Source organism: Aegilops tauschii, chromosome 3 (genome assembly GCF_002575655.3).
Source record: "Aegilops tauschii subsp. strangulata cultivar AL8/78 chromosome 3, Aet v6.0, whole genome shotgun sequence".
NCBI classification, from domain to species: Eukaryota; Viridiplantae; Streptophyta; class Magnoliopsida; order Poales; family Poaceae; genus Aegilops; species Aegilops tauschii.
The window spans coordinates 605,336,330-605,349,838 of NC_053037.3; the positions used below are offsets into that span (position 1 = coordinate 605,336,330).

The 13,509-nt window shown below is 44.0% G+C and overlaps 1 pseudogene; it reads right to left on the minus strand.

Moving 5' to 3' along the window:
* Nucleotides 1-2,467: 2,467 nt before the first annotated feature.
* Nucleotides 2,468-3,505, minus strand: LOC141021091 (protein STRICTOSIDINE SYNTHASE-LIKE 10-like; annotated as a pseudogene).
* Between the last annotated feature and the right edge of the window lie 10,004 nt (nucleotides 3,506-13,509).

The window sequence follows — 13,509 nt, forward strand, 5'->3', positions numbered from 1 at the left end:
AACAACTCGACAACCATGTCCACGTGTTCGCTAGGGAACACGACAAGGACGTCACGCACGAGCTGCATTCTCATCACCCCGTCGCGGTGGCGGGCCAGTTGCAGGAAGGATCTGATGAACGAGTTGTTACTAAGCCTGTGGCGAGCGTGCTGCCTAGCCACGCACACGAAGTGAGGCTGCGGTCGGAGCGCATATCTGAGCAAATCCCCTTCTAGAGTTGGCAGGAAGAACTGGCCGCGCACGAAGAGCCCGGACTCTGACAGCGCCGGCGAAGGATCCATGATCTGCCACCTGACGTCGCCGGGCTTTGCGTGCATGATTACTTCCCTGAACGACCCCACCGTCACATACAGCACCACGGTGGGATCAGCCTCGCCGTCGTTGTAGACCATTCCTGCCGCGTTCCACTCGATCGCCCAGGGTGGGCTCTCGAGGAAGACGTTGGGCAGGTCAGCGACGGCCCCGGTCACCGGGTTGAACAGCCGCATATCCCACCCTAAGGCTAAGAGCACCAGGAGGCCCTCGGCGCTGGCGACGACGTCCCCGTACTCCCGAGGGATGTTGAGCTCGATGGAGGCGCTGGTGAGATGGTTTACGAACCTGGCCTTGTGATCGGTGCGCTCATCCCCTTTCGTCATCTCCCATTGCCATGGGTAGAAGCGCGGGTCCATGCCCACTAGCTTCGGGTCGGCAGTGGCGGCCCTCCACGGCTTGCACACACCTCAAAGCGCCATGTAGTCCTTTACGTCGGAGGCCAATACCATCTCCGCCACCTTGGGTAGCAGCAGGTCGGCGAAGACGATTTCCCTGTCTAGGCTGTCCAGCTCATCCGTTGAGGTGCATACGCTGCAAATCAAGAGATTGGAGTACATTAATCTAACAAATCAGGAGAATACCCCACTAGAGTTTAGAGATTCATTTCCTGGATGCATGCTTTTGAAACTTGGAAATCAAGAGATTAGAGATTCATTCCGTCGATGCATATGCTTTTGATCTAGCAACAAGAAAAAAATATAAAATAGATCTAATCCGTAAAAGATATAGCTATATGCATGCGTAATTTCATATAGTGTACCCACCGTTTTTGGCCGGAATCCTCGGGGCAGGCGATGAACGACCGGCCAATCTCCGGCGCGGCTGCAGGAGCGTTGGTGGCGGCGGCTGCAACAGGGAGCTGGGGTTCCATTTTGCGGCTAGGGTTGTTGGGAGGGCAGGCTAGCTTGCGGAGGCCGGGATGGGTTGGCTTTAAATGGCGGCCGGGCAGCTACAAGTGAAAGGGAACGCTGTGTGGATTGAACGAAAATGGAAGGTAGTAGGCAGACATGAGGTCACAGCTAGGCTAGGCGACGAGATTAATTATACGACCAGCTGGTGTATTTTTCGTCATAAATTAATATGCTTCGATCCTGTACCCTTGGATGCCAATCAAACGGCGCCCATTTGGAGACCATTAGCTGTTCAGGTGATTATATCAGAGGAAGAAAGGAGTTGCACGTGCGTACATGCAGTGCAATTCAAACGTACAAATGAACGCAAAATGGATGTAGTTTAGCATACATCGTGTGCATGCAAAAAAACTATAAAAAAAATATGACAACTTGTGGTCTGCACAAAAAACATATATGTGAATGACACATTAAACTATAAACTTATAATCTCGTATATTTTGCATAGTTAAAAAGTGCTCATATTTTAAATGAAATTTTGCAGGGCATAAGATACAACATAACCTATTTTAATAGATACAAAAAATAAACCCATCTCAACGAATTTGTTCATTACGTCTGAACTTCTTTTATTCTTGGCGGTTTCTGTTGTAGAATTTTAGAACCACATATATGCAATGCAATTCACACATACACATATGCCCTGGAAGTTTTTGTATGCCAAGACACTATATTATTTTTGATAAAACACAAAAGCTTTTGTCTCGATGCATTGATAAAATGAGAGAACAAATATTTTTACATGCCTAGTGACGGGCCACACCCCAATGTACAATACTACACTTCTAAGTAGCAACCATTGGGAGGAGTGCCGTCACAGTACACGTCTAAGTATAACCATTGTTTCTTGTCAAAAATAATATAGTGTCTTAACATACAAAAACTTTGAGGGCATATGTGTATGTGTGAATTGCACTGCATATATGTGGTTCTAGAATTCTACAGCAGGAATAAAGAGTAAATTCATTGACTTTGCGTGTTTACGTGAAGGGAACAATCCACGAGTGCATGGTGCGTCCCTGCTCTCTCGCTAGCAATAGCATGCAGGCTGGCTCTTATATGGATAGAATTTAGCTTTTATGCACGTAAATATGGAGGAAAGAACAAATAATGATTTGCTGATAGAAAATGTGTATTACAATAGTCCATCCGACGAAAACAAAAATAAATTGAAAAATTACATTTAGTGGTAAGAGCAAGAAACTAAAAGGCATCCTATATGTATCTACTACAATAGTTCTCTACTTGCGCTTAACAACGCCGACATAAGGAAGCTCTACCGAACCCAAGTAGATTTTGCCATTTGCTCTCTCCATAATCTCGGTGGGCCTCACCTTCTTTGGCCCTCTCATCTCCTCGACTATCTTCCCATCGTTACCGACCCTGACAGCGAGACGATGACTATCACGACCAAAGGGTAACTCATTCTTCTCGCGGTGTAACGCCACCCAATAGCCTCCTTTGGTGTCGGGCCTCACGTTATCTGGATAGCCGGGCAGGTCGGCAAAAGGCTCCGATGTGCCTGCGTTGACCCCTTTGATCCAATGCCTCAGCAGCTTGCATGGTCCGGTAGATGCGACCACGAGGTGAGTGCGGTCGGCGCTGAGCGCGACGCCGTTGGGGTACGTCATGCCCGCCTGGAGCACCGTGACATCGGATGTCCGTGGGTCGTACCTCATGAGGCGGCCCGTCGAGTCCCCAGTGCGAGTGACCATCTCATGCTGCGACCTTTGATAGTTCATCGAGCTGTCGGTGAAGTAGACCTGACCCGTAACTTGATCGACGTCAACACCGTTGGTGAAGCGCAGAGGAAAACCGTCAACCTGGTTGACCAACACGGTGGCCTCCCCGCCGCCCGGCGCAACCCGCATCAGCCCCTTGTATGCGTCGGCCACGTAGAGGTCACCCGATTTCTGGTTGAACCGTAGGCCGAGCGGACGGCCGCAGCGGCAATCCCTGGCAGTCTCAGTCTCCGGGCTGAACTTGGACGGCGTGCACGTCCTGCTATCGTAGCCGGGTCCATATGCATAGGTAGTCCATCCTAGCTTTTCGCCGTTCCACTTGAGGATCCGGCCGTCAGAGATGCCGCTGTAGGGGCCCTGGCCTTGACCGTCGAAGGCGACGCTCTCCGGCCCGTGGACCGTCCCACGCGGCAGCGGCAGCTGTTGGCTTCGTGAGGCATCGAAGCTAGTGGCGGCTAAGGCCCCGGGCATGAGGAGAAGGACGAGGATGATCAGCGTGACGGTGGTCTTGAGGAGGCGGCTCATGCTGCACCCCATGTTGTTGTCGATCTGCTGGTTGTCTCCTTGGCTCTTGGACTCTTGGTTAATAAGCACCTGCGCTGGATGGCTTGGTTTGATGGAGAGATCCAAGCTGGAGGCTGCTCTTATATAGCAGCAGCATTGATCCATCGAGAACTAGCAGTAGTCCGAGTCGGCGTGTGGTACAGCCGGAGGCCGAGTGGGTTTCGATCCTACGTTTTTTTTTTAGGAAAACCGTTTCTGCTACGTAACGGACGGAATCAAACCAAACGAGGAAGAGCAAAAAAAAGGGTGGCCGGTGTACGTGCGTGATCGTACAAGCCAGCTTCACGTGTATTGTGTACGGGAGCAGAAGAATCGATCCACCTGCTAGCCTGCTTGCTTCGGAGCTCGTACAGCTTGTTCCTTCGGAAAGCACTCCATCGTCATCGTCTCGCCGTCGCCGGAAGTACTCGTCGTCGGCACTCGGCCAACAACCGTTCCGACCAAAACCCCTCTCTTTCCTTGTTTTCACCAACGTACCTTAGGACATGTACAATGGTGCTATCTTAAGAATGCCACGTAGGATAAAAGATAAGGTGAAGGAGAGAGAACTCATAAGAAAAGGCTAGTCTTTTCTTATTTAAGAGAAGACAAGAGATGATCTCTTAGCACAATATGTCTCACCATGTTTTTAGAAATAACTAGTTATTGAGGATAAGGCTAAGAGATGACCCATTGTAGACAAATATTTCTATCATCTCTAAATTACATGCAAAACTTAAGATAAGACCATTTTATCAACCATTGTACATGCCATCTTATCAACCAACTAGTACTACGAATGGTACACGTACACAGGACAGGAGCACGTACGCCATCCATACTCCATAAATTAAAAGAATCTAAAAATATTACTCCATTAAGGAGCAATACCGCCGTCTTCCCCGCCTAAGGTTTTGGATTTCGGAAAATATACCGCCCCAGAATGAAATTGACGCAATTCGGCTTTAATGGAAATTCCGGACGAAGAGCACCATCCATATTTTGTGTTCTTGAACGAAAATGAGCCGATTTTGAACAAAAATAAACGAAATTACCCTCGCAAGAAAAATATATCATAAAGGGTTTCTTATTTTTTTTGGCACGGATGCACAGAAGTAGGCGGACTACACTGAGCTCGGCCGGCCAAACCTTAGATCATGGCCTGGGTGTTCCGGCGTGACGGCGCCCACTAAACCAGAGGCCGCCACCGCAGCGGTGATCCCAACAAGTGTGTATCATTGCAGGACAAAATTTAAAGAAGAGCTCAAGTGGATCATCTACAGAGCGAAAAGGCATGAATACAGTGGCTTTCATGACTAGGTGAAAGATTTTCGTTAAGCCAGACTGTAATTGTTGTAATCTAGTAAACTAGATATATTATTTATTTATTTGTATTTATATGTTTTTATTTCTTTCTTTTCTTTCCTGAAGACTTTCTATTACTTTTTAAAAATTAATAAAAATACGCAGCAGAGTCCTGCTGTTTCCCTAAAATAAGGGAACTTAACCCTTCCCCAGAACTGATACAAATAATCAGAGTTAGCATAGTACTTCCCATCAGGAGTCCATTTCCAGCTTAGAACATCCTCCCTTTCAGATAGCAAAATTACTTGAGTGTGGTGCCAAAGGCTGATAAATTTAGGAAGAACATCAACGTCCGGGTTGTGCTTTATCGAAGAAATCCATTTACTGTTGGTGAGGCCCTCATTAACAATGATCTTCCTCTTCTTGCTGTGTTTATAAAGATTTGGGAAGACAAATGCAGGAGCCTCCCCATTCAATCAGTGGTCATGCCAAAAGGAAACTGATTTGCCATAACCCAAGATGAAACAAGTACTAGCAACAAACAGAGCCTTGACTTCCTTATCGACAGGAATCGGAAGATCATGCCATAGCTTGTCAGTTCCTCTATGATTGAGCCACAACCACCTCGCTTTTAGAGCAATACCTTGTTTGTGAACACAAGGGATACCGAGCCCACCAAACTGCACTGGCGAGCAAACCTGCGACCATCGCACCAAGCACTTACCGCCAGTGATAGCATGAACTCCTGCCCAAAGGAAAGCACACTGCAGTTTGTCAATCTGCTTGATAACCCACTATGGTTGCTCCATGGCAAGAAGCAAAAATATGAGCATGGCCGATAATACGAAGCGAACAAGAACCAACCCCCAGAGGAGGAGATCCAACAAGCCTTCCATGCAACAATTTTCTTGATGAGCTTATCCAGGAACTACCACACGGCGTACGTGGAGAGCACTTCCAAGCAAAAAAAAAAACTTATCCAGGAGCTCTTGGACATCAGTCAATTTCAGACGCTTATCCAAGAGGGGCATCCCCGAATAAGGACAAGGGAAGCTAGCAATCTGACAACCAATAGCAACTTGCAGAGAGGTGAGATCAATACCATCACATCTGATTGGAAGAATTTTACTTTTGGCCATATTGGTGCATAGGCCTGTAGCTTTACCAAAGAGATCCATGATCTGCGAAACAGCATTGATGTCCAGCAATAAAGGTTTGATGAAGATGATAACATCGTCTGCGTAAATGCAGGCCCTATGCTTGATGGTCATCTTGCTGAGGGGCGAGAGGACGTTGAGCTGCTGAGCGAGGTCCATCAGGCGACCAAGACAATCAACGACCAAGACAATCAACGACCAAGACAAAGATATATGTAGAGTCAATGTAGAGGGATGAGCTCCTACGTGATTACAGCTCCACTTTGATTACATAAGTAGGGAACAACAACTATCTAGAGAAAATATATGACACAATTATACATGAAACAGAAAAAAGGATAACATCCGCACCAATTGTTGTGCTATTTTGTTTTCTCTTTTCAGCATGAAATTCCTTGAGGAATATAAGTAGTGAACGGTGTGCATACCCAGTATACCAAGAGGATGGACATCAAAGTGATCACATCTTTTTTTTCAAGGCACATGCAACCTGTTAAAAAATGAGTGCTGAATTTACTTATCGTAGTTAGGTACAAATGAAGTAAATAGAACAAAAATGTATAAGAATTTACCATATTATTTTCAGATCGAACTTATATGTACACTAGCTAGCTAAATAAAAATAGAACAGGTGAGTGAGGAAAACATCATCAAGGAGATTGACCACGAGAAGCTGATCTTATACGCATATACACTAATTAAGATCAGAAAAAAAAGATCAATAAACCGACACAGCGTGCACACTAATAACATCAGGAAAAAATATCAATATTTTCCTTCACAAAAACGTCATAAGAGTCGCAATCTCAAAAGAAAAAACTAACAACGTTATAAGAGACCTTTTCTCACAAGAAACGGGGACCATCAGCACTTTTCCAATAAAAAAAGACCATCACCACGGTCCTCTCCTATCATCTATTTATTAAAAAAAACATGCTTCCATAACCAGAATACATGGTAGCTCCTCCTCTTTTCTTTCATGAATAAAACCACGATCCAAGTCTCATCCAAGAAAACAGGTAGCAGCTGAGGCCGTTGATGCTGTATATGGGCGTGCAATGTGGGAGCTGCACAGAGTCGCCGGTGGCCAGGTTCCACGAGAGCAGGGAGACCGTGTTGCATATGCATGTTGATATGTATATAGTGCCCAGGGTTGGAGATTGATCAGCGGATGCTAGCTATCTAATATCCGTATCCCTGAGTGTTTGACGATGGAGGCGGTGGCGTGCATCAGCTTGGCAACAACGACGGGATGCAAGTGGGCGGCTTGCCTCCGTGGGCTGTGTGGCAAACTCGACTGTGCAGCCATCCATTCTCCTCAGATGCTAAGCGATGCAGGTTCCTTTGCCGCGAAAACGCCCTATATTTCCGACGAGATGTATGATCCTGTACTTTTTGGCACAGTATCATTAACACCCACTAGTAGAAAAAGAGGCTTCCATACGCCCCCATTAGTCTTCAAAATAATCGAACCGCGACCAAAGGGGTCTTTAGTCGCGGTTCGGGAGGAGACACGCGACCAACTATCTGGGCCCAGCGCGCTCGGTCGACAGCTGGCGGATGGGAGGGGCTTTAGTCCCGGTTGGCCTGGCCAACCGGGACTAAAGGTCCTCAGGCTGGCCCGAAGGCCTTTAGTCGCGGTTGGCCAGACCAACCGGGACTAAAGGTCGCGACTAATGGCCTTCGGGATTTGAGGCTTCATTTTCAAACTCTACCACCCCCCGGATCGCCTTTTCAGTTTTAGAAAAAACAAAAGAAAATGATGGAAATGTCAAAAAAAAAGTTTCCCATGTTATATGTGGTCTAGTTGTTGGGAAAATTAACAAATATGAATTTCGACTTTATTTGCAAAATCTCTCTGGAATTTCTTAAAATGGGCATAACTTTTGCATACGAACTCGGATGAAAAAGTTTTTTATATGAAAAATCATCTACTCGAAAAGTTACATCCGAATTTAACCGGGGGAAAATTGTTAAACATTTTCAAAATCCTCAAAAACCTAACAGAAAAAAAGATACGGGGCTTTTAAGATCTGGAGAGGCAAAAAAATTCAAAAAATTTCAAATTGTGGTCAAACTGTGGTCAAACAATGGTCAAACTAATTATTCTAGAATATTAGTGTTACTAAATAATTATTTCAGATTTTTTTAAACTTTGGTCAAATCTGGTCAAACTGTGGTCAAACAGTGGTCAAACAATGGTCCAACTAATTATTCCAGAAATATTAGTGTTACTAAATAATTATTGTTTTTTAAAACAATAGTTTCAAACTCAAACAGTGAAATGTGTCACTTCGTGCTCAAGCTAAATTCCTGAGGGTTAATAGAATTGACATCCTACTATTGTCAGGAAAACAACAAGTGCAGACTTGGAAACGAGGGAGAATAGAACCCGGAAGTTAAGCGTGCTCAGGCTGGAGTAGTGAGAGGATGGGTGACCGTCCGGGAAGTTAGATGATTTGGAATGATGAGGGGTGATTAGAGATTAGAGGATAAATTGAGCAGTGATGAGGGGTGGTGATTAGAGATTAGAGGTTAAAATAATTCAGAAATTTGAAAATAAATAAAAATTAAAAAAATTCGCAAAGAAACCAGGTATAGGGGGGCTAAAACCCTAAACCTGCGGAGGAGGCCTTTAGTCCCGGTTAGCCACGAGAACCGGGACTAAAGGTCCTCCGCCCCGACGGACCCCTAGCGCCCACGTGGACGGGCCTTTAGTCCCGGTTAGCCACGAGAACCGGGACTAAAGCCTTTAGTCGCGGTTCGTAAGAGGCGCGACTAAGGGGGGGGGGTCTTTAGTCGCGCATATTTAGTCCCGGTTGCACAGCCGGACTAAAGGCCTTTGCGAACCGGGACTAAAGGCCCATTTTCTACCAGTGACCCACGCACAGATAGATTGATAGATTGGTTACCCTGAGAAGCACGGGTACACGAGGATAGCTAGCTAAAGCTAGCGATTCTATTATGAGAGAAGATGCACGCTGACGTACGTACAAGCAATACCCTCATCCATTGTTTCCCATGGCTGCACAACAGACGTGAGGACGTACTGGCCATATGAGCTTCTCATCACGTCGGGGCTGCATCACGCGTTTCCTGGTGCAGGTGCAGCCCACTAATTATTGGATTGAACCCCTACTGTATTCTACAAGCCATTAAATTCGTCACCAAATATCTGATAAATGAGGTTGATCCGTACCATCTGAACAAAAATATTGAAGCCGTCCTTCCATGTCACCCTCACTTATATCTAGGAGCATTCTGCTCGTTCCAAATGGTCCGAAGCAAGAGCACTGCACCACCAATCTTGCTAAACAACATCATCCGCGAGGCAAACCATTGGATCACCGCCAGAGCTATGAAATTAGGGAACATTATTTTGTGTGACTATTCCTGCATGCCGTGTAGAAGTGTGCCCTTGTAACAAACTATATTCTCTTCTTATTTAATAGATGATGCAAATCTTTTGCCTCTGTTTCGAAAAAAAAACTTATATCTAGGAGCAGTAGTTGCCTCTCCTCCACATGCACATCCTCTAAGCCACCACACAGGTAGTTCGCATGTCAGAAAAAAAATATTCCTTCTTTCCCTGACCAGTTCACAAGATTACTTCTGTTTATTTTTTAATTGGTAGCACACTAGGATACCTTGGATGGATGCAAGATGATGGCTTCATACTACCATGTTATTACCCTGCACGTGAAACATCAATAGTGCATTAGAAGTTGAGTCATGGGAATTGCTGATGCTTTACTCCACAGATTGCATGCAGATATGCATTTTCTTACCACGTAAAGTGGCTATTATTTACTCATACTGATTCCATTGATATTTATATACTCTAGATGAGAGTTAACTCCTAGATCTGACCCAATGATTGCTTTGTCCATTATCGAAGTTGCTTATTTTTTAAACCTTTTGGACATTGTATGTTTGCTTGAGTTAGTGTTCATATAGTATATCTATTAAATGAAGCATGCACGTGATTTCTTTCTATTTGAATTTCTATCTCGATTATATGAGTCATGCATATACATCTCCCTATACAACCACTTAATTTCCAGTTCTCTTCCTCTGATTTTTGTTTCCCTCTTAAGTGAAGACGTCCATGATTTTGAATTTCAATCATATTTTTGTCCAAAGTCGGTTGTCCTCCAATGAAGCCATTAGCTATTGTCTCTATGATGAAACCATCAACTATTGTTACCAAATAGCAAGTATATTTCTTCAGGAAATTGTTCTTAGTTCAGACACAAATATGCCATGCAAGCTTAATTATTTCATCATGTTCTGCATTTAATCGTTGTTTCCATCTACCATTTCATCTTTTTGGTTGTAGTTTATGTTTGAGAAAAAGGGGAGATGCCTATAGTTGGAAGCCTCGGATGGAATCCTAATCACCTTTTTCATGATATATGCTTCCTTTAAATTACTTTATTTACTATGATCTTTCGGATTTGTTATTTATTCACTATTTAATCGATACAAATAACAAAGATTCATGACACATAAGCAACATCCAGTTGACAAGGCTATACTGACATTTACTTTTGTATGATTTCTCCAAAAGTTTCACTTATTATGGATGATGAGGAGCAGTTTATGTTCGTTCTAAGATTGCAATAACTAATGTTCTGAAACAGATATAGCTTAAAATCTGAGACGAGAGTAGAGAAATAACCAGTTTATGAATTGTTAGTAATTTTGTAATAGCAGAATTATTATTTTATTATTGGTAGCAGGATTTGATTAGTTGATGGAAGCAACAAGAAATTAAATCTAAAATTATCCTTTTGGGGCATGTTCGGTGATGACCAAGGAGTTCCTTTTCTCAAGATATAGTACATTGGTGCAGCAAAAAGTCACTTTGGAGCACGGGTGCATTGGAGCCCTATATTTTGAATAATGCCAAAATGCTATTTTGAAGTTTCAAAAAATTATGAAAATAAATCAACATGTTTATATGGATGTATATTACACATGTGCAAAATTTGATGCTGGTATAAGTGACCATGTGAGTCACACGAAAATGACAAAATCAGGACTCTGGAAAGATGAATAGTGCATGTATTATTCACTATTTGGAAATCATCATTTTGTCATTTTTGTATAGCTCACATGTTTACTTATTTCATCGCCAAACTTTACACATATGTAATATACATCCATATGATCATGTAGAATTCTTTTCGGAATTTTTTTAAAAAATGAATGTGATTATTAAAGTATTTAAAATAAGGTCCTCCAATACGCCCGCGTTCCAAAAATCCACTCTCGCTGGTGCAGGCTATTCTTATAGGTTATTTTTGCATAATGAGTTGCATGCATGCTCCCTTTGCCAAGGTTAGCTCACCACAATGAACAGGGATGTATAGGATCTCAACTACTAATGTGTCATGATACAATTGCACTTATATTCTCTTAGTGCATCTTATTCTTGAGAACCGCTTAAGAAGAATGACAAGCATGATCCAAAAATCAGTTTGGTTTCATGCCTGGGAGATCGACGATGGAAGCCATTTGCTTGGTTCGACAACTTATGGAGAGATACAGGGAGCAAAAGAAGGACTTGCATATGGTGTTCATTGACTTGGAGAAGGCCTACGATAAGATACCGTGGAATGTCATGTGATGGGCCTTGGAGAAACACAAAGTCCCAGCAAAGTACATTACCCGCATCAAGGACATGTACGATAATGTTGTGACAAGTGTTCGAACAAGTGATGTCGACACTGATGACTTCCCGATTAAGATAGGACTACATCAGGGGTCAACTTTGAGCCCTTATCTTTTTGCCATGGTGATGGACGAGGTCACAAGGGATATACAAGGAGATATCCCATGGTGTATGCTCTTTGCGGACGATGTGGTGCTAGTTGACGATAGTCAGACGGGGGTAAATAGGAAGTTAGAGTTATGGAGACAAACCTTGGAATCGAAAGGGTTTAAGCTTAGTAGAACTAAAACTGAGTACATGATGTGCGGTTGCAGTACTACTAGGTGTGAGGAGGTGGAGGTTAGCCTCGGTGGGCAGGTGGTGCCCCGGAAGTACACCTTTCGATATTTGGGGCCAATGCTACAGGAGGATGGGGGTATTGATGAAGATGTGAACTGACGGCGGTTCGACCCGCAATGCTGTATGGCCTGAGTGTTGGCCGACTAAAAGGTGACATGTTCAACAGTTAGCATAGCACCAATTGAAGAGAAGCTTGTCCAACATCGTCTGAGATGGTTTGGGCATATTCAACACAGGCCTCCAAAAGATCCAGTGCATAGCGGACGGATAAAACGTACGGAGAATGTCAAGAGAGGTCGGGGTAGACCGAAGTTGACATGGGAGGAGTCCGTTAAGAGAGACATGAAGGATTGGGGTATCACCAAAAAACTATCTATGGATAGGGGTGCGTGGAAGCTTGCAATCCATGTGTCGGAGCCATCAGTTGGTCACGAGATCTTAGGGGTTTCACCTCTAGCCTACCCCAACTTGTTTGATACTAAAGGCTTTGTTGTTGTTGTTGTTACTAAGGTTTAATATAACTTTTTTAATCTTTCAATGAAGTAACTTCATTTTTTTTCAAACTATAACTGGCTTAGTATAACGTAGGTTTGTACTTTCCAAGGAGTTCCATGGAAATGATTGGAACATGAGTTCAATATATACTGATATAGAATTTTATTAGTTTGTGTGAGTTTCCTATGTTGATGCACCCATGCTACTTGATTTTGAATACGAGGATTTTTATACCGAGAACTTATGTCATTTCTCTTCTCTATATATATTACTCATCATTGATGCATAAATAAAAAAATCACATCTGTATGATATTATCTGTAACTTAAATTGCTTTCCCGTGGAAGTGCACGGGTTGATGACTAATCTTGTAGTGATTGAAAGCACATAACTTCAGCTTTGAAGAATAGGAAAAAATGTCAATAATAATTATGTTCCACGCAAAATTATAAAACATTTTTTTACATGAATTGAAATAACTGACAGCAAATTATTCAACAACAAGCTGATAAAAGGATACAGCAATGTCTTGACACTAGACGTCTTGATGGAACATATCGCTGGAACATGGTACTAGTCATCAGATTCAGACTCATCACTGCCGATGCCTAGCGCCAACATGTAATCACCACGCCGATCATCGCCATCGGCCAAGTCCTGTTGCTGCACAAGTGTAAGGCTCCCCTCTGTGACGTCCACCCAGAACAACTCGACAACCATGTCCACATGTTCGCTAGGGAACACGACAAGGACGTCACGCACGAGCTGCATTCTCATCACCCCGTCGCGGTGGCGGGCCAGTTGCAGGAAGGATCTGATGAACGAGTTGTTACTAAGCCTGTGGCGAGCGTGCTGCCTAGCCACGCACACGAAGTGAGGCTGCGGTCGGAGCGCATATCTGAGCAAATCCCCTTCTAGAGTTGGCAGGAAGAACTGGCCGCGCACGAAGAGCCCGGACTCTGACAGCGCCGGCGAAGGATCCATGATCTGCCACCTGACGTCGCCGGGCTTTGCGTGCATGATTA